At 43.3% G+C, this 27,787-nt stretch overlaps 1 long non-coding RNA gene across 1 annotated transcript; it reads right to left on the reverse strand.

The window, feature by feature from the left end:
- Positions 1-10,052: 10,052 nt before the first annotated feature.
- On the reverse strand, positions 10,053-11,024 carry LOC115579150 (uncharacterized). The gene is made up of 3 exons (XR_003983604.1): positions 10,806-11,024; positions 10,651-10,739; positions 10,053-10,571 (listed from the first exon to the last, which is right to left on the reverse strand). It is a non-coding gene; the product is annotated as an uncharacterized LOC115579150 (long non-coding RNA).
- Between the last annotated feature and the right edge of the window lie 16,763 nt (positions 11,025-27,787).

Genomic DNA, 27,787 nt, shown 5'->3' on the forward strand with positions numbered 1-27,787 from the left:
GTCACTAGCATTACGGTGGCTATGTTTATTTTGTACTCACCTCAATATGTCGGACAGTTGCTGGCAGCAGCATCAGCTGCTGTGATGTCGGTCCGGCTGTCGGCACCGGGACAGCAGCGTTCGGCACCGCATTGCTTTTCAGCATGAGCACGGTACTGGAACCCATGTTCACCGCTGTCAGATTGGAGAAGCACTCCGCTGAAAAATGACCATTGCAAACTCCGGCTCTAGGCGGGAGATCACGGTCCGGTAGGCGCAATGCGCGCAGCCACTGCCGCCTAATTTCTGGGTCAGCGGGAAACCGATGCAGCCCTGAGACGTTCTTGCAACCGGGAAAACTACACTGCCGACCCATGGTGGCCACTGGCTCACAAATACTAAGACAAGCTAAAGCTAACCTACACCCTGACAAACGAACGAACTAGCTAACGAGTAACTACTAGAATACAAAAAACTAAACAAGCTAACTAATCTAAAATTGCTAAATAAGTACTAAATACTATAAACTAACACACGTAATAACTAAAATCTCCCAAAAACAATCTATGCTATGCTAACTACCTACTCAATAATCACTATGTCTCTCTTCGCAATTCTCTCAATCCAACCTACTCGCCACAGATTCCAGATCGGCAGGTGCTAGTTTTTATAGGAGGGGGCGGAGCTAACCGTGGTGGACCGTGACGAAAGCTGCCTCCAAAACGTCATCTGCCTCCATATCAGCCAATAGGAAAATTCGATTGTAATAACCGGGTTTCAACCCATAGAGGGCAGTCACACTTACATTTTTACTACAAAATACGCCAAATTGAAATACTTAGTCTAAAATGTCAAGAGTTGGACCAGAATCACTCAGCAACACTACTTCATACCCAAATACATTGGTTTTCAGCAGAAAAAAGTGGTTTGGGGGTTTAGTTGCTCTTTAATGTCCCGCAGACGGGGAAATTTGTTTGTCGCAGCAGCAGAATATTACGAGAACAGAGTAATAGCAAAATAGATAATAGAATAGACACTATAATTAAAAAGGGAAAGAAAATGGAATCGAATCGACGTATATACATATTTACATGATGTAGTGCAAGAATGGACAGTAATTTTTAATATACAGACCGGAGCGGTCGAAGCGAGCTGCTGTGGTTGCTGGAAACAGGAAGCAGAGGGCGCTGGCATCTCGGTGCCAGGAGCCCCCGCAAAGGTTAGCTGCGGTGATGGCTGGAACTGGAGGGCAGTGGGTACTGTGGCGTTTGCCCTTGAGGTTGTAGGTTGCTGTAGCTGATGATGATAATCCTGATAGAAGTTGGAGGGTCCTGGAATGCATCTGGGCGCTCCCTCTGGAGTGTAGTGATGCGAGAAGTGGTGGCGGAAACTCTGGAGTTGTTTGATCTGGCAGAGGATCTCTGTCTCTGCTTTTGCTGCTGCTCTTTGTTTTCTTTGGGCTGTGTTATTTGATTGTACCGTCCCTTTAACAAAAGCGTAGACGTCACTGCCTGTAGGGCTGTGCGTGATGACGTCACCTGGAAGCGTTAACGGAACAAGCAGCCATGAGTATTTTTTTTTTTTTTTTTCAAAGCTTGGCTGTTGTGGTGGCTAGAACTGGATGGCAGTGGGCACCATGTTGTAAGTTGCTGGTGTCGATGATGAAAATCCTGATGGGGATTGGAAGGTCCTGAAATCCATCTGGGCACTCCCTTTGGAGTGGAGTGATGACGAGAGGTGGTAGCAGAAACTCTAGAGTCATTTGATCTGGCAGAGGATCTCTGTCTCCACTTTTGCTGCTGCACTCTCTGTTGTCTATGAGCTTTCTGCTGTCTTTGGGCTGTAGTATTTAATTGTACTGTCCCTTTTAACAGGAGTGTAGACGTCGCGGTGTGTTGCATGCGCGTGATGACATCACCCGGAAGAGAGCTGGTGTTGACGGAAGAAGCACACATGCGTGTGGAGAAAGTTTGGCTTTATAGTCCATTTGGTGAAACAGAATTCATTTGTCGTTTAAAGTTTTCTGGGGAATGGCTACTGTCCAATCGGTGACTGTAGAAGATGAAAGCCGGTCGGGGGAACTCACCGGAGCGTGGAGACGTTGAGAATGGCGAGTTGTTCGGCCGGTGTTGGCGGAACGATGGCGGGAAGCTTCGCTTCTTGGAGGTGAAGGAGTTGGCGAACTGTGGCGAACTGCAGCGACGGTGACTTTCTGTTCCGGAATTTCCTCATCCTCTCTTTGCTGCGGAAGGAGGTGGGCTGGGAGACACGGGAGAGTCGTCGGACGAACTATGATAATCTTGGATGTTGAGGAGAGATGAACCAGGCGGGATGCGAACCATGGAAGAGACGAAGTTGGTGCTCTTCGGACTCGCTCGCGCCCTGTAGGGCCACTGGAATCAGGGTCTCGGGTACGGAGGTGACGGGAAAGTTATCGGCTTCAGATGAATGGTGATCCTGAACTCGTCTGAAAGATCGTCCCACGGGGATAGTGATACGAAGTCCATGATGAGGTGAGTAGAGCCTGATGTTGCTCGTACAAAAGTTTGGATGTGCTCGGGCGAGGCAATGTCGCGTGATCTCGTTTCTGGGTGCGAGAGCGCAGAATACGAGAGCGAAGCAGAGGAGAGGGTCAGGTGGTTATTTATAGAAATGCAGAAGTTGGCGCTGTTGAGGTGTGGTCCTGCTCCTGAAACTTCGCCAATTATGCTTCAATAAGAGACAAACATCGTCATTTAACATCGTCAATAAACCCACAAACGTAAAAATCTGCAGCATTTAAATGTAATAAACCTACAAATGTACATTTTACACAAGAGCCGATACTATAAACGTAACACGCGATTTCCCACACATGTAATAACTATTACGTTTGCAGGGATTTGTTTGTGGGGACGTGAAAATCTTTATTGGAAAAACTTCCCACAAATGTAATAATACAATGAATAATGGTCATGGTGGTTGTTGTTTGTTTGCCCATACATTTGCTAATACTACTGACCGTGGGTGCAAAATCCAGCTGCTGACTCTCCGCTGTCACACAACTGATCCCCCGTGACCAAAGTGTCAGTTGGACTTCAGAAGGGCCAGAATTCAACATTACTAGAACTGTCTTAAACGGTCATTTGGACTGCTAGATTTAAACTCTATAATCTGTCATGTAAATGCCCAACTGAGTGATGAATGCATTCATTGTGTAATGATATCTTAAAAAAAAAAACGAAATAACGAATTAACACCAAAGTGTACATTTTAATAAGTTTAATTATAATCAAACTTATTAAAATGTACACTTTGGTGTTATTTCGTTTTTTAAATGTATATATTGTGTGCAAGGATGTTGGAGAAATACTTGGCCCCTCTATGAATATTGTGGCCCCTTGATGGCCCCTTACTCAGAAAAATCCTAGATCCGCCACTGACTGCAGCTCATCTATCTTGTTCGCAAGGGATCTTGCGTTTGTGAGGAAAATAGATGGTAGCGGAGGTCTGTGTGGTTGGTTCCTAAGCTGATTTAGTAGTCCTGCCCGGCATCCTCATTTCTGCCTCCTCTCCCTGTGCTGCCTCCAGCGCTTGCTGGACCCGATAACAATCCATGGGGTGCCCGGCAGTCGCGCTATCTCCAGTGGGATGCCGTGGGATGCCGTGGGTCCGTGCGAAGACCCCCTTGATTTCTATTTTTGCCTGAAAGCCAATTCTTATCAGGTCTTGGCGACTGTAGATGGGCCACTGTGGCATGTGTGTGCCAGAAGAACAAAAAAAAGACATATAAAACACAAAAAAGATGCAAAATAACAGGGAGCTCTAGGCCGCTGCGTCTGGACACGCCACCATGGAAACAGCGATGATATGAACTGTACCAATGGCAATGATACAGTTTTTTCAATGGTTTCAAATCAGTGTCTTGGCTAAACAGATACTGATAACAGATAATCCCTCAATATTTCTTACTCTGCTCTTAACTGAAGTCAGAATTAAACTTAATTTGTAGTTTTTTCAGATAACTGGGGTTCATCCAAATTCTCCCATGTGACCTTCTCCTCCATGACCTCAACTAGATTCATGTTGCGGCCCACATCGAATTCAAGATGATTGTGCTGGCCTTCAAGGCCGTCAACGGAACTGCACCCGTCTACCTCCAAACACTGGTCAGACCACATGCCCCAGCGAAAGCACTTGGCTCATCTACATCAGCTGTACCCTTATCGCTGAGAGCAAACAAAGCCCGCTCAGAGAATGACTCAGAGACTCTTTGTTTTGGCACCTCAGTGGTGGAACAAACTCCTGACCAAACTCCTGAATGTTAAACAGCCACCATAAGTGATTGTAATCTACCTACCGTGACTGAGGCAGGAATGGTCTGAGATGAGGTAATGAGGTAAAGTTTAATTCATGCTACATTTGGTCTAGTTAACCGATTTCCTCTTTATTGCAGTTATGGTGACAGGTGACCAAATACACATACTGTTACCTTAAACAAAATTATGCTTTTCCCTGGGTTTGAACATTGTTGGAATTGTTAAAGGCAATGTGTGTACACAAAGGTCAAGATGTTTTTAGACAATGCAGAAATGTTATATATTATACCTTTAAGGTGGGCCCACATCATATATTTTTAAATATTTTTTGTCTTGCCCTGCTGTTAGCAAGGTCCTATTATTAATGTAAATCTATAGGCAAAGATTAGGATTAGGTTAGATCACACATTTCTTATAAGGTGTATATGGTAGTGGTTATACAATAAAATAACACCCATCCCTTCCAGAGTAGATTTCCTATATAAAACACATACTCCCATGTTTAGCAGTAGCTCTTTATCTCTGTTGGCATGCCCCTATTCCTGAACCATGTTTATGTTGGTCTGATGCCCCTCCAAATGAATGCTAACTGCATTGACCGGCTATCTGCAGCCTATCAGTTATTACTTCAAAGCTGGGGTGTGAGCTCATGCAGCAGGCTGAAGGTCTCTGCTCTAGTGTCTGATTTAGGAGATCAACCCAAACAGCCTAGAGTCTATTATCAGGCTTAGCTGGGATACGAACTAAAATAGCTAAGATTTCCGACCAACATAAGGGAAAAAGAAAGGCTGAGAGAGTGAAGGCAGGAGAGAAAGTTAGAGGAAAAATATAAGGGAGAGAGAAACCTTAGAGGCCATTTCAATAAATGTATCTCCCTTGACTCCCCTTCCCTGCCTCCCTTCAATTGCCTGCAGGTACAGAACAGACTTCCACTGAGTGGTTTGATTTGAATAATTCCTTCCTGTAAAATATATATATATATATATATATATATATATATATATATATATATATATATATATATATATATAACCAACCAAAATCAGGGGAGATCAGAGAAAAGGGATTATGCTTGTGTTGTAATTTGTCTCTAGCTACTGTTTTTTTTTAATGGTTGTGTATGAACAGAGGAGAAGACTGTGATAACTTTTAACACTCAGGGCACTAGTGAATTTTAATGTTTTGCCATTACACAAGCATGTGAATGAACATAATCATTCTGCCCAAAACTTCACATGTTTGATAAGAGTCCCTGTCTGGAGATATATTATGCTAATAACCAGTTCTAGACAGAGGAAGAATCTTTATTTAGGTCACATATAATACATACAACTTAATGGTTCTCTGCGGTCACCCCATCCCGAGGGAGCAGTGGATGATGAATGCGCCCACTGACCAACTGAGCTACTGACTGGAGGATTAACCCTGTGTTCATGTTTTGATGGTGAGTCGACATCCAGACAGGCACAGAAAGGCGCTGCCCCAGCGGGATTCAAACCCAAGTCTTTCTTGCTGTGAGTCAACAGCTCTAACCACTGCACCACCAAGCTGCAGCTGCAGTTGTAGTTATTCTGGCATAATTCCTTTCATTTACAGCACCATCATCACATAAAAATGTCTAGCACAACAACAAAAGTGTCATGGACAGGTTACTATGACATTCACTTTACACTAATGCTCATCAGAGGATTTATTTCATCTATTTTGGACCACCCGTAAGTGTTCCTCTATCAGGAATAAATGTCAAATTTACACAATGCAGTGGGCAGATTAATTCACTGCTCCCAAAAATATAAGAAACACTTAATTGTCACAGTATAACAACAAATCAGTTCAATTCAGGGATATCAATTTGTCCATTTTGTAGGCACAAGTGATGGTGAATCAGTTTCACCTGCTTTGGTGCAAATGAATGTGACAACGTGTGCAATGGAGAGACAAAAGAAAGGCAACCCCCTCAAAAGAGAATGGATTTGATTGTGGTGGCCACAGACAATGACTCTCTCCTTATCACTTCTGAGTGATTATTATCTAGCTTTGTGTTCTGCTAGTGTTCTTATCACTACTGGTAGCAGGGCTGAGGTGGAGGTGGCAGAGGTGGAACAGGGCTGTAGAAGGACATCAACCCAGCAGCAAGACTGGTACTTCTTTTTGCGAGGAGGAACAGGAGTACTGTCAGAGTACTCCAGTAGGCTACTGGTGTGCATGTTTCTGACCAAACTGTCAGAAACAGACTCCATGAGGGTGGCATTGGCTCCCTGTTCTCTTCACAGATGAGAACATTTTCACGCTTGCTGCGTATAACATCAGCCAGCGTGACAGGTGGTGGGTCAGTGATGTTCAGGGGTGGCAAATCCTTGGATGGTGTACAAACCTCCATGTCATAGCTCAGAGGATTTAATTCTGGTACCTAACAGCAGTCAATGTACCGGGATGAAATCCTCAGAGTGATTGTCTGACCTGACACTGGTGCAGTGGGCCCTGGGTTCCTCCTGGTGCAGGACAATGCCCAGCTTCATGTGGTCTGAGTGTGTAGGCAGTTCCTGGATGACGAAGGCATTGAAACCATTGACTGGCCCTCTAGTTCCCCTGACCTAAATCCAATTGAGCACCTATGGGACGTTATGTATCGGTGCATCTGACGGATTGTCCAGGAGCTCACTGATGCCCTGATCCAGGTTTGGGAGGACACCATTTGCGACTCATCAGGAGCATGCCCAGATATTGTTGGGAGTGCATACAGGCACGGGGTGGCCATACACACTACTGAGTCACAATAAGTCTCCATGATAAATTCACACAAGTCAGATCAACCTGTGATTTCGGTTTTTTACTTTGATTTTGTTTTTGAATCCAGCCCTCAGTCGGTTTATGATTTTGGTTTCCAGTGACCGTTGTTTGACATTTGGTTCCCAAAAAATGATACAATGTACATCAGTAAATACTTTCAACTTGAAAAATTGAAAACTAGTTAAAATATATCTACCTAACCAAGCGAGATGATAAACATGTTGAGAGTGATTGATGGTTCATATCATAGCAAACTCAGTTTTACCACTGACTCCTTTAATTCTTGAAGCAATTTAGCCCAGAATCTTTGACTTGCTGAGTAGGAGCAGGACCAGAGTACTGTTCAAGATCATAAAACCTCAGATTTATCTGGGAGGGTCAGATTGATCTATTAGAGGCCCTCTGTTGACATCACATCCACCATGTCCTGTGCTTATGCTTGCTAAACGCCTGCTCTCTGCTGAAGCTTTCTGCTGAAATAAGCAGCGCTCAAGCTCCTCGGGGTGGGACAACCTTCACTGCATCGTGCTCGGATCATCCATAACCATGGAACTGCGGCACTGATAAACATTCCCCCTATAGTGGAGGAAAAAGGAGGATGGGGTGCAGGGGACTTTGGCAAACAATGTGTGTTTCTTTGGCACTGGGTAATACAGTCATTCAATCAGCCTTGTCAGAAGCGGTGCAGCCTCAAGATGGTATTGTATTTGATTTTCAAACTGGCCTTTGATTGTAAAATGGAATGGCACCCATGTGACACTGAAAACAAGTAATGCAATTACTCTACTACCCTGTGTTCTTCAAGCAATTAATTAATTTTGATTTGCTGTGTATTTCCTGGGCCTCCTTCCTCATTAGCAATGATTAATCACGGAGTATCCTACTCGAGTCATGGGGTTTGGTCTCTTATTTTTAACCAGTGTTGGAGTAATGTGAAACAACACACAGTGATCTTCACTCTCTCAGGTTAGGTGTTACATTTTTGCAGTGCTGTGAAATCAATAGGCCAGATTAAAGGCATTGACAAATTTCTCAGGTGTGACGACCAGACATATTTTCTAATTTAGCCTACAAATCATTTTGGGCTGACAGATTGTCTGAGGCAAATTTTTAATTAAAATTTAAAGTACATGATCAGCCGAGTTAGAAAGCAAATTTGGAAACAGTCGTAATGTGAAATAAACACATATTCCAGTCCCTGTGATAACTGGCAGGGCGGACCTGATCTGGGAAAAAGATTGTCCAGGCTTTCCAGCGGCATCAGCCCTCCCTCTTCCCCTCCTGCCCACCAGTGGTCTCTTCCAAATGGAAGGCACAGGGTAGTAGGGTGGTCGGTAGGAGGAGGAGGCGGGAGGGAGAGTGCAGAGAAGAGGAAGTTATCACCAAATTGCCATATCTACAAAGCTCTCCCTGCACGCCACAGATTTCCCCTCTTTAATCTGACACATACAGCCTCATGCCTGCTAAAACCCTGCAAGGCTCTGTGAAGCTCAGCATCCTGGGCTGAAAGAACACTGCAGCCAAGAGAGAGGGGATTCAGAGGGATAGATGGAGAAACAGGAAAAGAAAAGATAGCTTATTTGTGTGTGTGTGTGTGTGAGAGAGAGAGAGTGACAGAGAGAAGGAGAGAGAGAGAGAGGGAGACCATTTTATTTGTTCTTTGGAGCAAACATGCGCTCGGCTCTATGAAGGGAGTTAAATCGTGGAGGTTAATTGAAAAATGAGATAAACAACGGCTGTGAAAAGCAGAGGGAAAGATTGTGGCTGGCAGCGCAGGCGGGCCACCACTGAACCTCCTTCAGACTGTGCAACCCTGATAAAAAAGCACAGTTAATTGTCTCGCAATTTCTTCCACTTAATTTCAGTCCAATTAGAGAAAAAAATAGCGAGGAACTGTCTCCTTCCTTTCATTGCTATGCACGTACTGTACCTCCACAGAAAATAACTTTAATGGGTGGATCTTTCTGTAGACAAGCTTTCATTTTGTCATGAAGTCATGCTCAGCAAAGATGTTCCACTGTCTCAGAATATAAACATTACGTCCTCAACAATCTTCCTTTTAGTTCTTACATTTTCTCAGCGTGGTAGCAGTGAATTTCCCAAGTCCCGCTGAATGAAGTTCAGCTCATTTGGTGACTAATAACTCCCTTGTGAATAAATGAGGCAGTGTGTGAAGCCACAATGCTCATATATCAAACTTTCACTGAAGAGATGTCTGAGAGGATCAAAAGCAGTCCATTTGGTTGAAGACCCCTATTTGAGGTAAGAGGCATATTGAAATGTCAACGCACTTAAAGGTGAGTGAGTGACCCGTGAAATCACAGCAATGAGTCTTCTGCATGGATTAGCTTTAAGCAAATTTTCTAAATAACAATATGTGGTACAGTGTGCAGTGTGTGTGTGTGAGGAAGCAGACCGGCATAACCACAGCATCTTTGTTTTTTGTTTTTTAATAAAATTTAATTAATGAATTGGGTTATCAAGAAAACCTCATATCACATCAACATTTGGACTAATGCAAATGACTAAGAATCCAACTGTGGCGAGCGATAGGCGAGAGAAAATTAAACGAAATAATCTAACAAAAAAAAACAAGAAACGGAAAACCAACAACGCCACCCTGGGAATTTCACCCAAGGAATTGATTTAAAGTGCAAAGGCACACAGGTAAGGTCACTCATTAAAAGGCATGAGACGTGGTTTAAATGTTGTAGAAAAATACAATTTTATTACATAAATTCTCTTTTTAAAACAAAGTCTTTTTGACATTCATCCCAGGATAAATAAGGGCTTGGAGGCAAGTGAGTGGACAATGACTAGTGCAAGGGGGGGGGGGGGGCCACCAAAAAGAAAACAAAAATCACCCAACATGCGTGGCACACACACTGAAGACCCGCTCCCAGGACACAGCAAACGAGACAAAGGGGGGGGGGGACACCGCCACCAAGACACCAGCACGCCACCACAAGTCTCCAGCCACTAAAAAGAGAAACAAACAAATCAGTGGGCAAATGACCCAACAACATGAAACAAAATGATTTCAAAAATTAACAAAATTATAACTAGTGGGCAAATAAACTTAACCAATATCAACTGCCCACTATTAACTTATATGGTCATAAACAAAAGAATATGAAAACAAAAAGAAAAACACAGCCAGCTAAAATAATTACATAAGCTAGATAGGACTACATAAATAGTCAAACCAAAATAATTACCAAATCGTTCAAATAATCAGAACACACTTAACACACATTCACACATCGAGGGGAGGGGCAAGCCCCAGTTAAAACACACACACATACACACTGAATGAGCGCCCCTGGTAGGGCTACTCGGGAAGTGTGCGCCGCAAGAGACAAGCGGCTACGGACACAATGTGCCAGCCGGAGCAAAGCGCATGGGGCAAACAGCAGCGTCAAGCAGCAGCAAGGCAAAGCAGCGTGGAGACGAAGTATCGGCAAACAAAACAGCAGTGACCCCAATAAGCTGATTGCGTTAGTCCTAATCAGGAGAAAAGACTGTTAATGTCACTACGTTAGCAAGAAATGCTGCGATTGTTCGCTATGCTACAAACACCTACCTGTTTACGACCAAACACGGACACACACACACACCCGTTCACACAGGAGGAGGGAAGGAGAGAGGACTCCGGCCGCTGTCGGCGTTCACCTGAGACCACACCAGCGTTAGCCATCGGACAGCATCAACTACATTGCCGAAAGAGAGAATACTTACCAAGCAAACAATGCACCATAGCGCACACAGGAAACCCAGATCAGCAACAAGCAGTCGCCCTGTCGGACCAGACAACCTTTGGCCCGGAAGTGACGCACCAGTGACAGGAGCGCAAAAGGAAGAGATGGTGGAGGATGGCTGCTTTTATACCAGCCCACAGCATGACGGCCACTAGTGGCGCTAAACAAACAGTAGCACTAGACATGGATGGCACATCTATACTGCTACACAACCTTTGAACAAAACACTGCGTCCTAACTGCAGATGTGACCTGATATCGGACACTCACTGTTCACACTAAATCAGTTGAATATGCATTCTGTTATGTCATGCACACAAACCAAACCATGTGCTGGAGATCAGATTGGAGACAGCCACTCGAGTAAAATAGAAAATAGCACTTCAAATAGAAAATGCACGTTTAACACTGTAATATTTACATTGTTTCTGTTTCTGTTGATTAATACATACGACATAGCTAAAAGCAAGTAGAGATGGTGTGTTTTCTTCCCAGAAACTTCTAGCTCCCTGGCCATCTCCCTCTTGCCAGGTAGCATCTTAAATTGTAATAAAAGGAGAAGGTATAGAACATATTCACAGGGCTTCCATTTGACTCTAAAGTAAGGTGCAGGGTTAGAATCTCGATTACTGGGTTAATGTTATGCTGCTGTGTTCAATGTTGCAAGTTGTGTATATGTAGGAGATCTGAAAAGTTTTTATTATTTTACCATTTCACGATTAATAAACTGCTGAAAAGATTATGGATAGAGGGACGTCATGCCAACATATTTGGTAACCCACTGGCTAACATTTGCATCCAACCACTTCCTAGTATTAATTCATACCTTTCCTGAAGTGAAATGCTATCAAAGACTGCAAAAAGTAATGTAAGCTAGGAAGTGGTTGAATATTAATGGTAGATACCATCCAACAGAAGTCAATGGGTAATTAAATGTGTTTTTTTATTTTTCCAGTCCACTGACCACGCAAAGCAATTTACAATACTTGCCACATTCACCCATTCACACACACACACACACACACACACACACACACACACACATGATGATGGCAGAGGATGCCATGCAAGATGCCAACTGGAGCAATTTGGGGTTCAGTAACAAGCCGTGTACACAACACTATAATATTAGCACCTTATAAAGTTGATACGCTTCACCTGTTAGCAAACAATTGTTTGTGCACACATCCAGCAGACAAAGAGAAAATGTGTATTTGGAATCATATTTCTGGCTATTTAATGATGGTCAGTATAATCACTATCCTCCTAACTCTGGTTTGGTCTCTACCAACTTTTGTTCAGCGAGGCCAGTGGCTCCCAAACCTTTTCTGCAGCACCTTCATTTTGTAGATAATATTTTCAAGTCCCCCCATCCACATCCACATACTTTTGTGTAAAAAGTGTAAAATAGACGAGTTTCAAAGGAAAATACTACTATGAAATAAGACAGTGAACCCTTTCTCCTTCTCCACCTTGGCTGTTCCAGGGAGACAAGACGCTAAACAAAAATGAAAATATCTAAATTTTAGATTTGTAGCTGACTTTGAAGACTCATGCCTCACGGATACTAAGGCGTGATTAGCATATGTTTCCAGCCTACAGAATGAATCTGAGGGGGGATATACATACATTAGGAGTTGTCCCATTAGCAGCCGGGCAGACAGGCTGATTTATGTTTTCTGTTGGCATCCCCTGACAGGGACATTAGTGTTACAGATTGGGACAGGTGACGTTGTCAGGATCATCAGTCTCCAGGTGACGCACTGCCAAAATGATGTGAAAGGAGCAGGCAGCAAGGATTATGGGAAGCGTCAGAGTTGGAAAAAAAAAGCTTTTGCGGCTGCTTCACTGGCTTTCAGAGCACCTAGTAGAAGATTACCTTGTCAGCATCAGCGGAAAAACACTTCTGCAACAAGACAAATGACAATTCAATAATTTTGAATGCCTTGAAAGTGTCTCTCTCTTGCAGAACTCAATTACAGTGATAAAGGCAACTAATATAAGTTCACTGGGTACATGCTCAGATGCTGACAAGATTTATCGCATTATGTGAGCTTATGACTTATTCATGGCCTATTATACTTTATGACTGCTATCATGTTGGCACTAAATACAGTTGACACCATACAGCACAGTACTGTATGAAAGGCCTGTTTAAAAGATCAAGGGGAGTATGTTTCAATGGGAAACTATTCCTATCAAGGAGAGGACATAAGTAATGATTCACAAATCACTACAAGTGGACAAAAAAAGACTTGCTAGTCCCACCTGTCTAAGTTTCAAAACTTTACCATCTGAACATGTACATGCAGAAACAATAAAAAGTCTAAAAAAAAAAAGCATTCAAAGACAGCAACAAAGACATGGAGCACTGGCCATAAGTAGGGTGAGTTCCAATATATAAGAACTATGCTGCCAAACAGTGTTATGCCACTTTTCCACCAAAATGAGTGGGTCTACACAGGTTTTTATGTATTTTTTATTTTTTTTTACTAACAATTGAAGCTCCGTGGTATATTACAACATGTAATATACAACTTGACTGAACATGCTTTTGGTAAAAATACACGTTACATAAATTTAAAATACTGACCAGGCAGTATCTGACCCACAGTGAGTTAGAACAGGCTTTATCAAACAGTTGTCTGTAAACACTTTCAGCAGACACCGAGCAATACTAGACATCATTCGGAGTTGCTTTTGTGCACAACTGATAAGGTCTGTCTGATAAGGGCAGTCAAATAATCAGTCTCCTTTCTGCTCTGCTTGGTCTCCACCAACTCCTGAGAGACCTTTTTTTGACTCATTTGTACCAAAACATCTTCAGCCAAAGACCAAGGACTAAGTTTGTGGTCATATCATTGGATCTGTGGCTATATGTCTTAGGTCCTAGTACGAAGAGCAGAGCAGAGATGTTAACCCTTCACCACCTGGTGAACCAGGAACCATGATGGACCAGGAACATTGCACAAAGGCCCCTGTCTGTGAGGTCTTCAACTCCCACCTCTGAATGAATTTCAGTGTGTTTCATGTGTTATCTGGGAAGTTGGGAACATGGAATCTGAGTGGGCCATTTTTAAAGTTTCCTTTTTGAAGTGATGTGGTCAACAGCAATTTAAGGACTGACCTGAAGGAGGCATTTAAGATTAAAAGGGCACTTTTTGGGCTTGGTTGGACTCCAGCGGTCACTGGGATGCAGATGTGCTCTACTTTGGTGGTAGCCTAAGCCGTGGGAGGATGGAGGAGTTAAAGGTGCACTATGTAGTTTTGGGGGAGAGATTCTAATCCAAAGAGAAAACACCTCACAGATTTTAATGCATAGACTGTCTGAATAAACTGAATTTGTAATTGACCTAGTGTTTTACTTTGTTTAAATTTGGGGGACCTCCCACCTTTCTAGTTTCAAGCAATGTTCTGGGTACCTTATTGTCCTCTGAGGATGGCTTGTTTTTCAGTTATGGAAAAAACATATGAGTTTGTATTATTACCTTGTCAATATCGTAAATACTAAATTTGTGAGTTTACAATTCGTTTCAAAAACTACATAGTGCCCCTTTAAGGGACTGAATGGAGAAGGATTTTGGGTTGGCCTCAAGGAAATTCTCGTAAACCATTTTAGAAAGATAAAGCAGGGCTTGGCTCAGGCTGTGTTCAATGGGGAAGAGAACTGACCCGGACTAACCAGCAAATCTGTGTGTTTCGAACTTGAAGAAGCCCTACCGCCAGTCCTTATATAACCAAAGTGAGAACTGTCTTCATATTCTCTGTGCAGTGTCAACCATTTTTGCAGTGTGTTGTAGCAGTAGTTTGTAATTTTATATCTGCTGTTTTAGCCAATATCCTGTCCATTTTGTGTTGGATGTCACTCCCTCCTTTCTACATCACCATGACATGAACACACAGCGGTTACCCCCAGAGCTAGCACCAAAAATTGAGGATCCTGCTCTCTATGTGTTCAAGACCAGACAGGGATACCAGAAATGTTTTATCTCTTTACTGCATAAGCAGGTGGAGAAGAGGCATTAGTTATTGACCAATGAACAGGTGTCGGCTGTAATGCAGGCGTTGTACTGTACCATTGAGGTAAAAAAGAGAGCTTGAGCCGGAAGGCAAAGTTTTCAAATTACAAGAGGATCTATTTATACCAACCCTCGCCTATGTGCATGAGCTTGTGACAGTGACCGAAAGAAGTAAAGACTGCAGATTGCAGATACAGGCAGCCAAATTAGTTTCCAAGTAGATGGGCTGGAAATTGTTGATGTCTGGACTACCTTGCTTGGCCTATTATTATATAGGGAGTGCCAAAAGCTCTGTCCTGGCTGCACTACTTTTCAGCGTTTACATGTTTCATCTTTTTTTTATGTGGAAAGTACATTTTACTGTTCTTAACAGCAATTTATTTTCTCTGTCTTTTAGATTGCTGTTAGTCACCACTCTGACTGCATTATGTCTATCCTCTAGCTACTCCAGTCGAGTTACACAGGCTCCAATACTGGTATTGGTGTAGGTCATTGTAAGCGCTTCTGCTTAATTTCAGAACTTTCAGAACAATTTTTATCGTACTTAGTACGATTTAATATTATTTCAACTTCCCACATTTTTGTGGATACATTCTAAAATTAGCTTTGTTACTCGTATACTCTTTAAACATTCAAAGCCGAATTTTCTGTATGGAAAGTGCTCTTTAAATGTAAAATATTTTGTGTTTTAGAATTTAAAATTGTAAAATTATTTTACATATCATTTTGTTGACATGTACTACCCCCGTCTTTTGGATGCATTTGCTAATTGTAAATACTCTTCTTTTTCCTTGATTTGGCTTATTTTGAAAGCAAATATTAGCTTTACAGACAACTTTGCTTTAGAAATCAAGCTATCTATCTATCTACATCTAAATGGGTATTTAATTATCACACACTGCAATGATAAACTCTCAACTCACACATATGCTGAGAGAGATAGACAAAGGGAAAATGAAGAGTAGGGGGTGTATCTGGGTATAGGGGGAGGGGTGGATGAGAGAGAGAGAGAGAGAGAGAGAGAGAGAGAGAGAGAGAGAGAGAAACGCTGGCTGAATTGGGCCCAAATATCCAAGGTTAATTTTGTGAGAAAGCTGCAGCGCCCAGATAAGACCATCCCTGCAAATGAGTTCTGCCTGCCTGGATTACAGCTAAATTTATGCAGCTTTCCTTATCCTTTCACAAGCGCCTCTGAAGTGGCATAATTAACTTGCGCACATAAAATGTGCACATTTTCTGCATGGTGGTAACATTCCTCATTTTACTGCTTTGATTTTTTTTCTTGCCCTATTCATGGAGGTACTTTAAATTTTGCTTTTCCCTCAAGTTGAGAGATTTGTCATTGTAATGGCACAAGATGAGTCTTTCACTACTTAATCATTCTAATTACTCAATGGCTAAATCTCTGCCGTCATTATATTCTGCATAGATATGGGAAATAAACAAACACAGCGTTCCAATTATCCTCAAGTATACATGGTGTGTGACTATATAGAGTAAAAACAAAAGGTGAGAGATGATTATGCAAAGCAGGTTTAACTACTGACTCATCATTCAGACTTTACATATCACAGTGTGTACACATACAGCAAAGTACATGCGTGCACAGAGCAGGTAAACATGTACATATTAGACCGTCTGACAGCAAAGGAACAGAAATCCCTGATACATGTCCAGACCCAGAGAAATCCTTGAATCTTCAAAGCACATGCAGTTGAAATGCAAATATGGTAAGCTGCACTTGAGGACAGGAGGATATGCTCTGCTATTACAAAGCATTTTTTTCCTCTCCCATCATGCCCTAGGCTGCTCTGTTTATCTGCCCACACCCCCCAAAAAAGCTGTCCGAGGAGGGTTTCCTTGGTAGTAGCAGTGCTCCCAAAAACCAACTTCACCATTTCAATTTCTGTTTCCACTCCCTCATCAGCATGTTTAACTGGCAGCCATGAGCCTTTTAACCTTAAAACTAGTGTCGGAGAGATGGAGAAACCGTCAAGACCAAGCTAGATTTTGAAAATGTCCCCAAACCATGACACTGTCTGATGACTAATGAACACTGCCGATGGAGTGGGGACTCCTCACGAGCGGTGGGAAATCAGTGCATCATTTTCATCACAGCATCCAACTACAAGAAGCTACCTCATGTCTCATTACCTGTAAGTAAACACCTAGTATCAAACTGAACATAAACAACCAACATAACCAATGCTAGTACTGATAGCTGTTTGTTCTAAGTTTAGATAAAATATTTCAACACTTCCATTTTCAGGAATATTAATATTGAGTTCTTTATGTAGGACTAGTGCAGTGCCCGTAAGAAAAATGTATTCCTATAGAAAAGTGGGAGGTTAAGTAGCTTTTTCATGGATGGCCAAATGAGGTTGTGTTTGAGTGGGACGTCAGGGATATTTAGGTTTGTTGTGAAATCCGATATTCCAAGGTATAATTGGCCATTTTTGACTATTTTTGATTTTGCCATTATTTTTCACCTTAAAAACTATTAACTTGGTGTCATTATTTTCAGCACAACCTCACATGTTGCTATGGCGCCTTACTAGGTGGCAGCCTGTAACAGCAGCTCCTGTGGGTTTTCAAGTTTTTTCGTAGTTTTTGTTGTATTTCTGTTCTGATTTTCGTTGAACTTTGGCAACTCTTCTCCAGAGACTGAGAGAAGACGAACACTTTACTTTTTTTCTTTTTTAAACTTTTAAGGCACTTTTATGATGTTTTTGCTAACCCTAGCAACGGAGGGTCAGGAGCGCATCATTGAGCGCATTGTTTACACACGCGACCAGCTGATTGCGCTGTCTAAACCTGCACTGCTGTGTGAACCTGCACTGCTGCCTGGAACCAGGCCTGAGGTCCCGAAGGAGCTGCGGAGGAGACGCCGGGGGTGCAGAGCTGGAGCGAAACGGAGGGTGAAGAAGAGGAGACATAGACCGGCTGTACCAGCGATCGTCATGGGGAACGTGAGGTCTCTGGGGAACAAGACTTACGAGCTTGTCGCGCTGATAAAGTCACAGAGGGAATATTGTGAGTGCAGTGTGTTGTGTTTCACGGAGACATGGCTCCACTCACACATCCCGGACCACAGCGTGGTGGTACCCGGCTTCAGCACTGTTTGGGCGGACAAGGACGTGACAAGCAGCGGAAAGAAGAAAGGAGGAGGGATTGCACTGTATGTGAGATAGAGGTGGTGTAATCCCGGACATGTTCACGTGAAAAAACGTCTCTGTAGCCCGAACATTGAACTGCTGACTATGGGGATGCGGCCTTATTATTTGCCCCGGGAATTCACGTCCGCCGTCATTATCAGCGTGTACGTTCCTTCTTCAGCTGATGCAGCGGTGGCCTGTGACGTCATCCACTCCGCTGTTGCCCAGATACAGACGCAGCATCCTAACGCATTTATTGTCATCACTGGGGATTTTAATCATGTCTCACTGGACAAAACCCTCCCAACATTTCACCAGTATGTTGACTGTAACACACTCGATCTTTTATATGCAAATGCTAAGGACGCATACAGTCCCACAGCCCTCCCCCCCTTGGAAGATCTGACCACAACCTGGTCCTGCTGACCCCTAAGTATGTCCATCTTGTTCAGCGACAGCCTGTCCACACTAGGAGCGTGAGGAGGTGGAATCAGGAGGCTGCTGATGCACTACAGGACCGCTTTGAGTCGACAGACTGGGATGCACTCATTGAGCCACATGGAGAGGACCTCGATAGCATGACCGACTGCATCACAGAATACATCAGGTTCTGTGAACACACCACCATACCAACCCGGACTGTACGCTGCTTCCCTAATAATAAGCCATGGATCACCAATGACCTGAAAGCCCTCCTTTACAAGAAGAAGAGGGCATTCAGGTCTGGAGACAGGGAAGAACTGAGGAGAGTGCAACATGAGCTCAGGGATATGCTGAGGGCCTGTAAAGACGCCTACAGGAGGAAGCTGGAGGCCAAACTTCAGCAGAGCAATGCGAGGGATGTGTGGACTGGTATGAAGCAGATCACTGGGTGTAAGGTGAGCGGCAGACAGTCATCGGGCAGCCTGGAGAGGGCAAACGAGCTGAACAGATTCTTCAATAGGTTCAGCTCACAGCCTTCTGTCGTCTCCCTGACACCTCCAGACCCCCACACACCCTCACTGCCCCAAATGCTTCCTCCCCTCCCCCTCCCCCACATGACTGTGATTGCAGGGCAGGTTAGGAGACAGCTGGAGAGACTCCACCAGCAGAAGGCTGCAGGCCCTGACGGTATCAGCCCCAGGATCCTGAAGACATGTGCCAGCCAGCTGTCTCCTGTCCTACAACACCTCTACAACTTGAGCCTTGGTCAGGAGAGAATACCGGTGCTTTGGAAGACGTCCTGCCTGGTTCCTATTCCAAAGAAGTCGACACCATCAGGCCTCAATGACTATCCACCAGTGGCCCTCACATCTTACGTGATGAAGGTGCTGGAGAGACTGGTCTTGGCCAACCTGAGGCCGCAGGTGAGAGCCCTGCTAGACCCTCTGCAATTTGCCTACCAGCCCCACTTGGGAGTTGATGACGCTGTCATCTACCTGCTGCAACGAGCCCATTCGCACCTGGATGGTGGAGGAGCCATTGTGATGTTGGGCCTCATGCCCTCATGTACATGTCTCAAACAAAGAGACCAAGAGAGGCCTGTAGTTGAAACCAGAAGCCTAACTACTAGGGCCTCACACGAGGAATTACCAAACAAAGAACAGGGAAAAAGACCGACCAGGTGTGAAAAACGTGACCAGATTGACCTGCCCCAAGACGTCACCCGGTCCCTATTGGCTGTGAGCCCGGAAGCTCCGCCAGGATCACAATGACGTCACCCCCACGTTAAAAGGTCACGCACCCCTCCTGCTCTTTCTACTCGGCAGCGTCCGTTGTGAAGAGACTTCGGTTTCACGCAACTGCTGCCATAAGGGTACAACTCCGAGAAACGTTTTTCATTTCCCCTTTTTGCTTGAGCTAATTTCAGTTCCCTCCTCGCTGGACGAGACAGAGACTGTTTTTGTTTCACTTTCATTTTTGTTCGGACGTTCGTCATAATCGTTGGATCCAGGAACGCGGCACCCAGCCGTCTCCTCATTACCTGCAGAAGGAAGAAAGAATCTTCAGAGGGGACAAAACTGTCCCCTTTACGAGTCGACCTATCGCTGTGGACAGCCTGCCATCAGTCGCTAGGACGCTAACGCTGATTCCGCGCCCGCGCTCCCGAACGAGTTGGAGCTTCGGGTCAGACGGACCCCACGCTACCGCAACAAGCGGCATCCAAAGTAAGAGGCTTTTGTTTGGGCAGAAACAGATAGTACATAGCGTGTTTTTCTTTGTTGTGCTTGTATTCTGTTGTGAAAGGGCCGCCGAGTCCGATTTATGGTTACCCGCACTGTGTGCTAACTGTGTTTGCTAAGCTCGCTAGGAGCTCATTCAGGCTAATCCAGCCTGTACGGTCTTGCCGCCGTGTGTGACCACAAGACGTCGTACTCCGGCTCGATCAGCGGACGACAAACGAAACTCGATTCGCTTGCCGGCCACTGTTCGAGGGAGAGACGACCGCTGTGCGCCACATGGTTGTTTGTGTTTGTTTCTTTGTCGTCTGCTAAGCCCCGCTTAGCTTCTTCCCTCTTTTACTAACACACACACACACACACACACACGCACACACACACCGAGATACACGCACTCTTTGGCGATCTGTTGTGAACTCATAGTTAACAACCCCGCTATAACATAAGACGTATGTCCAGCATATCCCCTTTATTGACTGAAAAGACGGACTTCCCCGGTAGCACGGCTACCTTTTTGGGACAGTGGGTATCATCCTTGTAGATTCACCCCTTGTGTGACCAAACCGCACACGAGATCAAAGACGGCGCAGCCGTTGACTTTGTTCAAACCTCGCGCGCACGTGTAGTGATCACCTTTGGTCGATACAGTTACAGCCGCCATTTTTGAGTTCCAGGTATATGAATCAGTGAATCTGAATTCATCATCTCGGAATTCGCGCTCTCGCGTGACACCAAGTCACGTCCGATGTTTCCCTGTAGTCTCTCAGACGAGACTTCCCAAGTCACGCCCACCAATTTGTAGTCCGGCGAACGTGACTTTCCAAGCCACGTTCGGCCATCTTTGTAGTCTTTATTGGGGACTTCCTGATACACATACACACACACACACACACACACACACACACACACACACACACACACATACACATACACGCCTCCACCCAGGTACCTGTTTGGCTTGCGTATGATTCGATGTTGTTAGCTTTGTGAAGGAAATTGTTGTTTGTTAAAGTAAGTGGTTTGTTCTGTGGAGAAAGCTTTAATAAACACTGTTGACTTTAACTGAGCAGCATCTGTGATTATTTTGCACAATCCCATATTGTAATAACTGCTGGTTGAGATGGCCAGTGCTCGGATTCACGCCTTCCCTCTTGTCTAATTATTGATAATTCCATAATATTGACAAGTTGACTATTTTTCAGGCTATGAGACTCAAAGGTAAATCATTTGATTATTGATCCCTGATTTCAGGGTGGTGCCCCGTGTTCATTAATGACTCATAGTTACCTAGGTTTCATTAATCAACTATAATAAATGTGATTAATTAATAACAGCATATTAATTAATAATTAATAATCAATAACGATTCCCAACAGTGAGAATCACATTCTTTGATTTCTCTAGTGCTTTTAACACCATTCAGCCACTGCTACTGGGGGAGAAGCTGCGGGTGATGGGTGTAGACGACACAATGATCTCCTGGATTGCTGACTACCTGACAGGCAGGCCACAGTTTGTCCGTATGGGCAGTGTTCTGTCTGATGCGGTGGTTAGTGATACAGGAGCTCCACAGGGGACTGTACTGTCTCCTTTCCTGTTCACCTTATACACCACTGACTTTCAGTACAACACCGGGTCGTGTCACCTGCAGAAGTTTTATGACGACTTGGCTGTTGTTGGGTGTATAAGTGAGGGACAGGAGGAGGAGTACAGGGCACTGGTGGACAACTTTGTGGAGTGGACTGGACAGAATCACCTGTGGCTGAGCATCAGCAAGACCAAAGAGATGGTGATAGATTTCAGGAAGAAAAGGAAGACGGCTTTCCAACCACTGCACATTCTGGGAAAGGATGTGGAGGCGGTGGAGGATTATAAGTACCTTGGTGTTACCATCAACCTGGACTGAAGATCTAACACTGAAGCTGTTTACAAGAAGGGGATGAGCAGACTTTACTTCCTGAGGAAGTTGAGATCCTTCAACCTGTGCAGCAAGATGTTAGAGATCTTTTATCAGTCTGTGGTGGCCAGTGTGCATTTCTTTGCTGTGATTTGTTGGGGAAGCAGCATCGGAGCCAGCGACACCAAAAGACTCAACAAACTGATCAGGAAGGCTGGCTCTGTGATTGGCTGCAAACAGGACACTCTGGAGGCTGTGGTGGAGAAGAGGACACTGAAAAAAACTGTTATCTAATTTTGGATAATCCTCTCCACCCTCTCCAACTCACACTGGTCAGACAGCGGAGCACCTTATAAGGAAGGCTGCTTCAGCTTTGCTGTCGTAGCAACAGATACAGGAAATCTTTCCTGCCACAAGCCATCACTTTATACAATAACTCTCTCACCTCTGCCTGACAGAGAACTCTGGTCTCTCTACTGTTTGTATATATTATTATTGTTTATAATATATTTTGCATATTTTGTTTTGTTGTATATATTGTTATTGTTTATTGTTTATAACACACTGTGCATTGTATATATACACTATGTATATATTGCCTTCTATTTATGTTATGTACAAAGTGTTTTATTTGCGGACCCACTACTGCTGTAACAAAATAATTTCCCTGTCTGGGATCATTAAAGTAATTCTAGCTATCTATCTATCTACATGTGTGACTGTACAGTTATTTTTTTATTTTGACATACTGTATTAACACAATGGTCCTAAAATCACAAAAAAAACATCAAATCTGAGTAGAAAAAGTTAAATTTTTTTACAGTGAAAACCACAAATATGTTTAACAAATCATTTTTATTACTTATAGTGCAAATATAAATTGTTGTTTGCTAAGTATGTGCATACATTTTAAAAATGTACAAAGTTATATTTACATTTAAATGCAGGCAATGCTCATTCAGCAGTCTCCTCATTGTTTTGACTCATTAAATGAAAAACCGACTCCACTACACACTAAACACACTACACCAAACACTACATAACACACTAACTATACACTCCAAACACGCTAAATGTCACAAATCTCTCAACCCTCAATATCGCTGACTCTATCGCTGTCTCTACACCGACCGTCGTTGTCTGTTATTCATCCGCCTCCGTCCCTCCCACAACTTCCTGTTCCTCAACAACCAAACTTGCTGCTTGGACACTTTCATGACAAAAGCCCGTTTTTACCGTTTCTTCCTACACCAGATACAAAGCAAACGTGACGGCAATGTTCAAGAAAAAGCGTGGCAGACATTATTTACCCTAAGTCTGGTTTTGGACGTGCCGGTGGGTCTGGTCCGTCGACTTGGGAGGTGGGCCGTGTGGGTGCGCCAGCAGCTAGCAGCTAGCTACACACGAATATCCACAGATTCCGATTCCACATTGTTGTCCACGCGTCTCCGGATCTCCTCAGACCCGAACGGACTCGGTCCGGACTCTTTTAGTCTCATTAATCCACAACAGTCAGTTTAGATGCACAGAACAGAACGGGACCGGACCGCCGGCAAAATCCTGGTCCAGCTCGCGCCGCTGCAGCTATAAATCTGCTTGTTTCTTAAGGCATGTCGTGGAGTCGGGCTCTGCAGTGATTGGCTCTGGTGCGCACGTGGCTATGGTGTGCAGTGATTGGCTCTGGTGCGCACGTGACTGTGGTGGCTCCGGTGGACAATGCTCGCGGAATTTGTAAAGCATTTATGAAATAATTTATTAACGGTATCATTGCAGTCCAAACAAATGCGAAGTTGCACACCCTTGAACCACGCAGCAGCCATGTTGAAACTCTCAGGTCAGTCTGATCCTGATCTGCAGAGATATTTGAGGAACGCACACATACACACACAGACAGACAGACAGACAGAGATTCCTTGCTTTTATAGAGAGATGTGTATGAGGAAGGCAAGTCCACAAGTCAAGACAAAGAAAAGCATGGAGAAGATGAGGGAGAGAACAGGAGAGAAGTTGGAGAGAATAGAAAAAAAGAGTTAGAGAACACAAGAGAAGAGGGGGAGAAGAGAAAAGAAGGAGAAGGGGAGAACATGAGAGGAGAGGGAGATAACAGAAGAGGGAGGGAACACAGTGTTCTTGTCAATTTCACTCACACACACTTGTTCTTTAAGAAAACATATACATTAATTGCTTAGTACCATGGCATGTGATTGCTTGTGAATATATAATATCTTGGGTTAAAAAACTTTGTGCTATAATGTACATTTTGAATGCAATATTATTTGCATATCCTAGTGAAGAAAATCTAGAAATGCATTGCATTAGTTTTGGAGACTGAAACAGGGGCCAAAGGTGGTTGCGGTGCGCATGTGCTACCCCTAGACCCCCCCCCCCCCCCATTTAAAATTGCTGCTCCACCCCTTCTTGTGTCTGTACAGTCTATTGACCAGGCATGTAACTTGGACACACTAGTGCCCTGATCAGAATCCAATTTCTTGCCAAGTACTTTTTCACAATTTGAATTTGTATTTTGGTGCATAATAATGAACACAGTAAGTAGAAAAATGTAAAGGAAGGTATCATATCTAATCACGTTGCTCATCAAGTGCTGGAACTCTGCCTGACACACATTTATTTCTCATATTTAGCATGGCTGACACAAAATTACATGTAGAACTATTATTTGTTAAATTTCAAGTTCATTTCTGTTCATTAAATTAAGGCTCACAAGCCTGCATAATACAGTTTTGGATAAAGCTTATTTCAGCTGGAAAGGTGTGTGTGTGTGTGTTCGTGTGTAATTAAGGTTAGCTAGTGATTTTTTTTTTATTTTATTTGGAAATTGAGTGAACACTTATTATGTGGTTGAAATGTTTTGTTTTTTTGTTAACTTAGACTGTAGTCAACAATGAAATATATATTATTGTATATTATATTGTATTTAATGTACTACTGTTAATCAATAGTCACAGGTAAATTGGCAGACTGCAGCAACAAATATTCAGTCTCTCCATGCAGTAGTCCGGACAAAATTAGAACAAAGAGCAAAATTAATATTTTGATATTAGAATATACGCCTTTTTGCATTGCGTTGTTAAACTTTCTGTATGTCAGAGTAACTAACGATGCTCTATCTTTCAGATAGAATATAGGAATGGGGGCTGTGTGTGGGCTGCCCACCTAATACCAGTGTTAATTGCTGGGCACATGTAGGCCCAGTTTGGACCTCAGTGGACTTCCAGCACTCAGCCCAGTGAGGTATACTGTATACTTTACTATACACCACAAAACACAACATTTCACTAAACACGACATTTGAAAAAAATATGACATTTCACAAACATGCCATTTCACAAACACAACATTTCACTTAACACGCCAATTCACAAAACACGGCAATTCACAAAACACGCCAATTCACCAAACACGACAATTCACAAAACACGACAAACACGAAACAACAATATGACATCCGGTTACTTTTCAAAATAAAACACTCCGTGTTGACACCAGCACACAAATCTAAAAAAAGATGATGTTGTTTAGACATGAACGTTGCTTGAATTGTATGATATTTCATGCCTGCATCAAAACGTGTCAGTCAATTTATTTTTGTACAGCACTGATTGTGTTTGAAACATATGGGTCATTCCATTCAAACTCTTCCTTGCAACTTTAGAATTTGAAAGTGTTGATATTCATCCCATATATATCTATCTATAAATACAAGGAATCTCTGTCTGTCTGTCTGTGTGTATGTGTGTGTTCCTCAAATATCTCTGCGGATCAGGATCAGACTGACCTGAGAGTTTCAACATGGCTGCTGCGTGGTTCAAGGGTGTGATATTTCGCATTTGTTTGAACTGCAATGATACCGTTAATAAATTATTTCATAAATGCTTCACAAATTCCACGAGCATTGTCCACCGGAGCCACTACAGTCACGTGCGCACCAGAGCCAATCACTGCACACCGTGGCCACGCGCGCACCAGAGCCAATCACTGCAGAGCCCACCACGACCCCCCACCTTAAGAAACAAGCAGATTTATACCTGCAGCAGCGCGAGCTCGACCGGGATTTTGCCGGCGGTTCGGTCCCGTTCTGTTTTGTTCTGTGCATCTAAACTGACTGTTGTGGATTAATGAGATTAAACGAGTCCGGACCGAGTCTGTTCGGGTCTGAGGAGATCCAGAGATGCGCGGACAACAAAGTGGAATCGGAATCGGTGGATGTTCGTGTGTAGCTAGCCGCTAGCTAGCAGCTAGCTGCAAGCCGCTAGCTACACGGCCCACCTCCCGAGGCGACGGACCGGAAGCATCGGCACGTCCAAAACTGGACCTAGGGTAAATAATGTCCACCACGCTTTTTTGCGAACATCGCCATCACGTGTGCTTTGTTTCTGGTCCAGGAAGAAACGGTAAAAACAGGCTTTTGTCACGAAAGTGTCCAAGCAGCAAGTTCGGTTGTTGAGGAACAGGGAGTTGTGGGAGGGACCTAGGCGGATGATTGACATGCAACGACGGTCGGTGTGTGTGAGAGTTGAGAGATTTGTGACATTTAGCGTGTTTGGAGTGTGTAGTTAGTGTGTTATGTAGTGTTTGGTGTAGTGTGTTTAGTGAGTAGTGGAGTCGTTTTTTTGTTTAATGAGTCAGAATAATGAGGAGAAGTTGAATGTGGAGCAGGCAGTGCAGCTCTTTATTCAGCTGGAAGGAGCACAGGCAGACCTGAGCATTGCCTGCATTTAAATGTAAATAGTTACATATAACTTTGTAAATTTTTTAAATGTATGCACAAATTTAGATAAACAAGAATTTATATTTGCATTATAAGTAAAAAAGAAAAAAAAAAAAAAGGTTTGTTAAACATACTAGTGCAGTGCCTGTACGAAAAGTGTATTCCTATAAAAAAGTGGGAGGTTAAGGAGCTTTTTCATGGATGGCCAAATGAGGCTGTGTTTGAAGGTGGGACGTCAGGGATATTTAGGTTTGTTGTGAAATCTGATATTCCAGGGTATAATTGGCTGTTTTTGCCAGGACACTATTGTATTCCTAGGAATTCTTTCTTTCTTTCTTTCTTCTTTCTTTCTTCCGAGGAAGTCATACTTCCCAAGGGCGAAAACTCAGCAAACTTTACAGAAATGTCCGGCCCCATGCCAGATTGACTTAATTCCAAGGACATGTCAATATTCCTCCTGGGGGGCACAATAAGCGTTTAAATTCAAAAAATTTAAAAATACCTACAAAATCAACAGTACATGCTACAGTTTTGAAACTTTCACCAAACTGTAGCCCCAATACTGATGAAACTTTAGTCCACTTAAACTCATTACAAATTATGAAGTCAATCACTCAGTTTTTTTCAAAACCTGTAAAACTTATAAAACCTTTGTTCTAATTTCTCTCTGAGCTAATTGGCAAGTGGTATTATAACAGTGGCTTGACAAATTGATTAAGCCATTCACTGTTGTGCAGGCAGATTTGAAACCACTGTAAAAAATTCAGTTATCAAGACAAAAATCTGAAAATACACATATTGCAGCATGGAGATGTTGGTAATTTGTTTTTAAAATGATTAATTTGCTCCATAAGTGAATAACTAATGTTTAAAAATGCTGCTTGCATTGACTGCAATTATTCACATGAGAGCAGAATTCAAAATGATCTCAAAAATTCATTTTTTTAGGTAAAATTCTGATATTTGTCAAACATCATCTACCATGACTCTAAAAAATGTTCAAT

Source organism: Sparus aurata, chromosome 3 (genome assembly GCF_900880675.1).
Source record: "Sparus aurata chromosome 3, fSpaAur1.1, whole genome shotgun sequence".
Lineage (NCBI taxonomy): Eukaryota > Metazoa > Chordata > Actinopteri > Spariformes > Sparidae > Sparus > Sparus aurata.